The sequence below is a fragment of the Ochotona princeps genome, chromosome 16 (assembly GCF_030435755.1).
Source record: "Ochotona princeps isolate mOchPri1 chromosome 16, mOchPri1.hap1, whole genome shotgun sequence".
Classification (NCBI taxonomy): Eukaryota; Metazoa; Chordata; class Mammalia; order Lagomorpha; family Ochotonidae; genus Ochotona; species Ochotona princeps.
In genome coordinates this window covers 51397868-51407226 of record NC_080847.1, presented here as the reverse complement: position 1 = coordinate 51407226, position 9359 = coordinate 51397868, and the positions used below count along the sequence as shown (strand labels likewise).

The 9359-nt window shown below is 45.4% G+C and overlaps 1 pseudogene; it reads right to left on the bottom strand.

Moving 5' to 3' along the window:
• Positions 1-639: 639 nt before the first annotated feature.
• On the bottom strand, positions 640-1345 carry LOC101529163 (NAD(P)H-hydrate epimerase-like; annotated as a pseudogene).
• Between the last annotated feature and the right edge of the window lie 8014 nt (positions 1346-9359).

Here is a 9359-nt window from a genome sequence, read left to right as displayed (position 1 = left end):
TCAGTCTTCATATGATCTTGGGAAGGTGTGTGGCATCAAGATCCCATCCCAAGTTCCCTGTGAGGGGAAGTATGCCTAAGGGAGGTGTCATTTAATAGATAAGTGGGTTGGACTTACAAAGAGCTTGGGGAATGTGGCTTCCAAATCATGATTCTAAGCTAGTTACCTTTCTTGTTTCATCTCCACTCCCCCAAGAGATTCCTGAATTGTTAAAAAAATTGTATATTTTTATTGAAAAGGTAGATTTACAGAGAGAAGGAGATACAGAAAGATCTTCCATTGCTTGCTTACTTTCCAAATGGCTGCAGGCTGAGCTGATCCACAGCCTGACGCCAGGAGCTTCTCCAGGGTCTTCCATATGGGTTCAGGGTCCATTTTCCACTGCTCTTTGCAGTCTAAAAGCAGGCAGCTGGATGGGGAGTGGAGCAGCTAGGACACAAACCGACACCCAGACGCAATGCTGGCACCTGCAGGTAGAGGATTATCTGATTGAGCCATTGTGCCAGTCCCAAGGACTTTTTTTTTTTTTTTTTTGCCATCACCCACAAACCGTTTATCACCAGATGAGTCCCAGGACATCACCATCCTTGGGGAGAGGCACTGAGTCTTTACTGTGGGGGTAGATGGTGCCACCTTCCATCACTGCAGATGGTACACACTCTCGGTGTCTGGGTAGGGTGGCAGGTTGAGCTGGTACTTCTTTTCTAGAGCAGGTGCACAAAATGCCCCTCCCTTCCCCTGGATAATGGTAGTGGCCAGTAAACTGGATCTCAGACATCTTGGGTGCCGTTAGGGAGATGAGCAGGTCTGGCTGGATCCCTCCTTCACATCCCATCCTGAGGGTGCTGATGCTGGCAATGGGCACAGTGAGTCCAGCCAGGACCCTCAGGATGCTGCAGAACGGCTCCTGGACCTCCCCTTGAAGCTGAAGCCGAAGATGGCATCCACCACCAGCTGGTAGAGCTCATCGATCATCATGGGCTCAGAGGGCATTTGTCCAAGGAAAGGAATGACCTTTTCTGACATTGGGTGACCAGTGCAATGAAGAGTGGCTTATTGGGCCTTAGGGGTAATACAAGTTTGGCTGTTAACCAAAGAGTTTTAGGTGCCGAGTACAGACCAGGCCATCACCTCCACTACTCCTAGTGCTACAGATGACCAGGACGTTAGGGGGTCTCCTGGATATGGGTGTGGGGTGATATGCCTTGGCAATGTTTGTAGCACAGCTCAGCCCAGCCAGCTTCATAAGTTGATCCATGCTGAACTGATACTGGTTAAACAGCTGCTCGTCCATGGCCTGGGCCAACTCTTGCTCCACGTATTTCACTGCAATGCTCGCCATGACCTCCGAGTGCCTGTGGCCAGCCAGGTCTAGCAGCTGCAGCCTCCACCACATGAGTCCCAGGTAACAGATCCCAGTGGCCTGCCTTTTGATCCACAACAGGTGCAAGCCCACCACCAGCAGCCCGAGTCTAGCCCCAAGATTTTCAATTCTTATTTTTCCCTTTTTACTTTTTTTTAACGTTACTTCTTTTTATTATTTCATTCTATGATTCAGTTTCATAGGCCCTGGAATTTCCTTAATCCCCTCCTCAATTCTGCCCCTCCCACACTGAGTTCCTCTATATCGTTACTACAGTATAGTTCTTCATAAACAGTCGTATGTCCATCACTGTGGGCATGGACAATGGCAGAGAGTCCAGCATCCTATGTCAAGATACAGTTACAGTTTCATTAGGAGTCCATCTTTGATCTGGAAGCAGAGATGCATATTGCATTGTATCGTCACATCTGGAATTGATAGTTTCATTACACAATTGCTATACATCCCCTTAAATGAAAAGCCACAAAACAAAACCAATAACAGGAAGAAAATAAAAGATAGTAACAACACCATGAAGTTAAATAACATGCTACTGAATGACTAATGTGTCACTGAAGAAATGTAAAGGAAAATAAAGAAGCTTGTTGAAGAAAATGATGCTACTGTATGATCTAGGAGTCTAAGATCTATAATCTAAGAAAGTGCTTTGAAGAGATGAAACTAAAAAAAAAAAATCAAAATCCATGAGATACAGTTTCTGCTGATATTTGTTGGTGAAATGTGTTTCATGTAGGTACCAAATAGATGGGCTTTGTTTTTTTAATCCAGTCTACTAATCTATGACATTTCATTGATGAGATTAAGCCTTTTACATTCAGGCTTAATATGAATAGGTGGTAATTTGGTCCTGTCATTTTAGCAATGGTTGTTCATTGATTTAGTCTTCTGTTGTTATTTCACTGGGATGTTCTTTCCGTTTGCCTTTGGTTTTGGTGGGCACTATTCCTTTTTCTGCCAAGAGAACATCTGTAAGTATGATTTGTAGGGCAGGTTTGGAAGAGGCATATTCTTTTTTTTTTTTTTAAAGATTTTATTATTATTGGAAAGCCGGATATACAGAGAGGAGGAGAGACAGAGAGGAAGATCTTCCATCTGATGTTTCACTCCCCAGGTGAGCCGCAACGGGCCGGTACGCGCCCGATCCGAAGCCAGGACCTGGAACCTCTTCCGGGTCTCCCACGTGGGTGCAGTGTCCCAAAGCTTTGGGCCGTCCTCAACTGCTTTCCCAGGCCACAAGCAGGGAGCTGGATGGGAAGTGGAGCTGCCGGGATTAGAACCGGCGCCCATATGGGATCCCGGGGCTTTCAAGGCGAGGACTTTAGCCGCTAGGCCACGCCGCCGGGCCCGAGGCATATTCTTGTAACTTTTATTTACTGTGGAAGAATTTTGTTTCATTTTCAAAGACAAAGGAAAGCTTTGCTGGATACATTATCCTGGGTCAACAATTTTTTTCTTTTAGAATCTGGAATATGTTGCTCTGTTCTCTTCTTGCCTGTAGAGTTTCCTGTGAGAGGTCTCCTGTGAGTTTAATTGGCATTCCTTTATATGTCAATTTATCTTTTTCACGTGCACATTTAAGGATCTTTTCCTTATGTTTGATTGAAGAAAGTTTGATGATCATGTGTTGTGATGAAGATCAGTTTTGGTCAACCCTGTTGGGAGTTCTGTGCCCCTCCTGGTTGATGTTTCCCAATTCTTTCTCTAGATGAGGGAAATTTCCCCTTGTTTCATTTAAAAACTTTTATAAACCCAGTTTCTCTTTCTGCACCTTCTGGGACTCCCTTAACTCTTATATTTGGCCTTTTTAATAGTGTCTTTCAATTCCTGAATGCTGTTTTGGTCTAACCCAGGCGACAGGAAATATCTTGTAATGTTGAGATTCTTTCTTCTGCCTCCTTCATTCTGTTTTGTAGACTCTCCACTGTACTTTTAGTTTGCACCACTGTATTCTTCATTTCTGATATATCAGCTTTCATTTGATTCATTTCCAGTGTGACCTCTTCCTTGAAGTCCTGCTTCCTATCCAGCTCTCTGTTTGTAGCCTGGGAAAGCAGAAAAGGATGGCCCAATGTCTTGGGATCCTGCATGCATGTGGGAGATCCAGAAGAGCTCCTGGCTCCTGGCTTCGGATTGACACAGCTCTGGCTGTTGTGATCACTTGGTGAGTGAATCATCGGATGGAAGATCTTCCTTTCTGTCTCTCCTGCTCTTTATATATCTGACTTTGCAAAAAAATGAATTTTTTAAAAAAGCAAATGCCATTTTTTTAAAAAAATGAAGTTTTATAATAGGTGTTTTGAATTCTGTATCCTCCATTTTCTTGATGTCTTCCTCAGTTAACTCTGAGGTTGGCAAAGGATTTTGCTCCTTTGCAGGGAAGTCTTCATTAATATTGTGCCTTTTTCTCTTCTTTTGCTCTTGGTCATTGTACTTCTGGCTATCAGATTCTTCTCCTTGGCTCATGTTTAGTCATCTACAGGTCTACAGTTCGATTTTACTTATTGCAGTTGGTACATGGCTCTTTGCAGTCATTTGTGCCACTCCCTCCAGCAGGTTTCAGGTCTGGGTTCTTATGTTTTCCACCATGGTCCCTGTAGCCCCAGCTCCTGGCTCACCACTTTCCATCTCCTGTGATACTGTGCTGAGGCTACACCGTTGTCTGTACAACTTTTCTCCCACTTCCAGTTGTAGCAGGTCACAGGATTAGGGAGACACCAAATGTCCTATATAGCTAGGTTGTTGGTGGTGGTGATCTTGTACAAACCTGTTGGCTGTTAGCGTGAGGGCTACATGGACCTATTTTGATCCATACACTGCCTTAGTTGGTATTATTTTCCTGTGGAACCAGCACAATGCATGTGCAGCTCACTTTTTTGTGCATTCTTTTTTCCTTTATTTTTTATTACATTTCATTTTATGACACCGTTCTGTAGGCTCTGAGGTTCCCCCAACCCCTCCTCGTACCCTCCCCCCATGGTAGATTATTCCACCTTATTGCAGTATTACAGTTCAAATCCAGTCATGCTTCTTTCATTGCAAGCATGTACCATGCATAGAGTCCAGCATCTTGTTGTCCAGATGTTGTGCATTCTTAAGTTCTTTGCCACACCGTAGCAAAGAACCTGATGTTCCACTACTGAAGTTCTTGATCTGCTGACTCTCAGGTCTGAGGGCATCCTGGACCTATCTTGGGTGAAACCCATAAGATGCCACATTGTTGCAGTTCATTGAGCCAGAAATGAGTTCACTCCCAGCTCAGTGCATGCTCAGTACTGTCATAGCCTTTGCTTTCTTAAACAAAATGGCACCCAGTACATCTCTCAGGGGGTGGACTGGGCTGTGAAATCCATCGTGTTCCCGCACAAACTATCTGGGTTCTGCTGCTCTGTTTCTGCTCCAGGTCAAATCAAACAGACCAGCAAAATGGGCAGGTCTTTGGGTTCATCTCCAGAGCTCCCAGTGAACATCCCTTCCCATGTTGTTGTTGGTGGACGTTCGGCTCCAATTGCAATTGAAATCACCATTTGCTGAATGGCACTGGGGCACTGGTCCCTGCAGCACTCCACCATTGTTTCTGCTGTTTTGCCGTGTCTGTCAGTCCCCAGGTATCCCTCTGTGGTTGTTCTGTCCTGTGCTATTTCCTGGGATGTGCCCTCTCTGCTTCACACTGGATAATGTTTCTCCATCTGTTTAAAAGTGTCCTTACCCTGTTTTGCCATCTTGACTCACTCCAAGATTGCTTATAGTTACATAAGACACATTCAAGGCTGTTTCACAGGGTGGTTGTGTCAATTTGTATTTTACCCAGCCAAATATGAGAGTATCTGCTATTCACTATCTTCACAACATTCGGTATTATCAGTCTCAGAATTCAGGGTTTCACCCATAGTTTCCTCTCAAGTACACCACAGTGTCTTGAATTAGGTTATTGATCTGTGCTGATTGTGTAGAATGATGTGCTTGCAACTCCTTTTCATCTTTTCATCTGTGTGTCAGCTCACTTTCTGATCATGGAACCTGCATGAGATTCACTTGGGAGTTTTTCTGAGTACACCAGCCCAAGTCTTAGCACAGACTTGCTGCATCTGCTTCTTCAGGGGTCTTGCATAGGTTTTTGTCACGTTGAAATAGGCTCCCAGGTAGTTCTGATATCCCTAGCAAAATGCCAGTGCCCGAGGCTCCAGTTCTGACTGGAGTAGTAGGACCTCTCTGTGCTGGCCACGTGCCAGAAGCACATGGAAGGTTTACCAATGCCTGGGTCTCGCTTTAGGTCTTTCACTTCAGAGTAGGCTTGGGCATCAATTGCTCCTTTAATGAATGTCCCAGTGTTTCCAATGTAGTCACATTTTCCAGTAGATTTATCTGGGGTTTTCTTGAAGCCCATATCCCTGTTTTGTATTATTACTTTTCATGTCTTATTTTCTCTCTTCGGCTTTGTGCTCCCTGGGGTCAAGGATCCTATCTCACTCATTCCTGTGCTTTTTGTGAGCTCATGAATTTATCACCATGGAGCATTCTCAGCCTTGCGTAGTTTGTGTTCTGAGCTACAGTTTCAAGCATTAATGCTAGAGTACTTGTCTTCCATTAGGTCAAAAGTTGTTTGTCAGCAAGGGTGTAAATACTTCCAAAGTGCAGATAATAGACAGAAGTGTGTCTGACTAGTATTTGGTTTTTTGAAATGTCTATTTTTATACAGATTTGTTTATTCTCATTGGAAAGGCAGAGATACAGACAATTCTTCCATCTGCTGATTCACTCCCCAAATGGCCATAATGGCTACAGTTGGGCCAGGTTGAAGCCAGGAGCCTCCTTGTCTCCAGTGTTGGCTCAGTGACCCAAGGACTTGGAGCAGCCTTTGCTGCATTTTCTAGGCTGTAATCAAAGCTGGATTGGAAATGGAGCTGCTGGAACTTGAACCGGCCACATATGGAGTTTTAACTCACTATGCCACTGTGCTGGCCATGATGATATTCATTTTTAGGTATACTGTCAGGACCAAGAACTGTAAGTATCTGTAGGGTAGAGGGGCAGGGATGAGTGCAGAGCCATATCTAATTACAGTGGAAGAATTATCAGCAAGTGATGGTTAAAAAAAAAAGCAGGAATGATCATGAAATCTGCCCTATGTGATAGGCCACCGTAGACTCCTGAGGAGGAGGAAAGTGGAGTTCTTGGGAAGATGCAGTGTGCCAGGAAGGCCTCAGCAGAGACTGGAGATGAGAAGCTAAGTGATGCTGGCAGCAGTTGTTGAGGGTTTATGGGATTGGAGAAACGGAAACAACAGAGAAAGGTTAAAAAAAAAAAAGAACCTTTGATGAGGTATTGGATCTGGGAAGCAAAAGAGCAGAAACCGGGGAACGTTTGAGGTTTCATGGAGAGAAATGTGTGAGTCATGGAGGAGAGCAGTCTAAATGAGGAGCAATTTCAGAAAGCATTTGGATGTAAGAGACAAGAGTCCTGGGAAGTGGAAGGGGCTCAAGCTCCTGGTGAATTGTGTGGAGAAGCGTGTGAGGACAGAGGGTGGGGGTGGAGGAAGACAAGCAGGGCCTGAGACTAACTGCTGTGTGGGGAACCCAAGGAGAACACTCTAGAGGGAAAGCGTTGTCTGTTGTCTTAGATGTGGAAGAGAAATGTGAGGACAAAGAAAATACCTTTGAAGTTGGCCAAGAGATGGATACGGGTGTGAGCTGCTTCCTGTGCTCTATCGTGTGAAGGACAGAAATAGTAGAGAAGGAACAGGGAAGTTAGCACATGTACCCTGGATGTGTGGAAATTAATCAAATCGCAGGTTGAATCTTAGTGGATGTTTTTTTCACATGGTGTCAATACTTTAAATTTTAGTATTTTATATTATTTTTGGTGTTTACATAGTTGGGAAGGGCGTCTGCCCATGTGGGCCACTGATTAGGGTGGACAGGGTCAACGTATGGAGTAAGGAAGGTGGGACAAATGCTTCCAGGTTGTTTTATCCCTGATTCTGCAACGGTGAGAGGAGGAGGCTGCTCCTTGCTGCCAAACTACATCAGTACTCAGGGTTGGGGGACGGTCTCTTGATGTCATCTTAGAGACTCCAATGTGGGGAGGAGTGTTCTGAGGGTGTCACATGAGTGGTTTTGATAGTTCTGAGACATGGTTATCTTTGTTGCACCAGGATTGAGAAAATCTTTCCAAGGTCTGTTGGTTCACAACGTCCACCGTAGTGGAGCCCCACATTCAGACACTTGCTGTGAAGCTTGGTCAGGAGAGTCTCCAGCCTGTTCTGCTTTCTACCCTCTGAAGAGGTATCCGGCATATTCTGCAGGCTTAGTTGAGCTGGCCGTTATGTTTCCCATGTGCATCTGGGCATGTTGTCCACCTACAGGCCTCAGCAGCTGGCGGCCCAGTATTGAGACATGCACTCCGAGACTGGACTACACTGCCTGTGATTTTCCCCTTGGCCAGAGTTTGAATCCAGCGGTCTAGCTGGGGACTCCTGCAAGACACCGTGCCTGGGGTGATCGCAGGTCTAACTCTTGTGTGCACCAGCTAGTTTGGGGTCTGCTTCAGTCTGTCACCCTCATCAGCAGAGCACATACAGGTGACTTAATAACTGCAGATGAGATCTGGCCTTCAGAAAGAGCAGAGAGAACTGATAACAAGGACAAGACAGGATGTCTTGTACTTTATTATTTGAAAGTTACAGGAGGGAGAACAGGAAGAGACGGAGGAGGAATGGAGGGACAGAGAAAGTGTGTGAGAGATCTCTGATATCTGCTGGTTCACTTCTCACATAGTGACACCAACCAGGGCTGGGCCAGGTTGTAGCCAGGAGCCAGGGTCCCCACATGGGTCCAGGGGCCCAAGTACTTGGGCCATCTGCTGCTGCTTTCCTAGGTGCAGTAGCATGCAGTGGGATTGCAAGTGGACCAGCCAGATCACAAACCGTCGCCCATATGGGATGCCAGCGCTTCAGGCGGCAGCATAGTGCCTGCCCTGTGCAAATGAGTTTAGCTGACTCTCTGGTCCCTAGATCGAAGTTCTGTAGTCGTAGAAATGGGCTTATTCTGACTTCCCAAGGAACATTTTCTTTTCTTGTGCCTGTAAAGATTACGTTATCTGAAGGAATGTCATTCATGAGACAACATGTTGATATCTGACATATAATCTTTATTATAAATATTGAGCAAATTTTGCAAATAATTCCAGGGAAAATTAAATAACACAACACGGCAGGGATGAAGGAAATATTTACAGTCCATGTCAGGGTTAGGAAACCCTGAAAGAGGTCCCTGAGTGTGGAGCTCTGCCAACTAGTTCTGCTGAGGAGGCCCCTGAGCATGGTGTGAGGTAAAGTGGCCAATATCGAACAGAGCCTTTTCTTAGGAGCCCCAAACAGATCCCTCTGTGGCGGCAGCCTGATGAGAAGTATGCTTGCTTCTTTTTCCAGTCCTAAAGTGCACTGAAACTCCAGGTAATAATCCCCGCTTGTGTGCTAGAACTCCTCGAGCGGGCATCAGCACCAGGGCAGCTTTCTGGTTGTAAACAAGCTGCCCATGTGAACAGTAGTGTGCCCTCCCACCACGACTGAGGTCAGGATTTCCTGAGAGAGTGAGTGGGGCAGACAGGAAACACACGGGCAGGGAGGAGCAGTGGAAGAGTGTTTGATCGCGAGCCTGACAGGCTGAGAAACCGAATCGGGTCCATTTCCAGGTGTGAAGGAGGAAAACCTCTTACTATTTTCTGTGTGCAGCACCTGACAAAGCCTTGAGGTTCTGCAGGCCAGGGCACCTACAGGGTTCTGGTGGCTTCTTTTGTCTAAGGCAGTGAGATTGGCTTACGTAACTCCCCTATTTCATAGAAATAAGCAGTTACAAAAATGAAAATGACAGAATGTCTCAGAGGAAAGAGAAAAACAAGCACCCCAAATTGTTCATTCTTTAACCATAATTTAAATGATCTCTGACTATAGCTCTCTGATTCTTTTCCTAGTTGATTG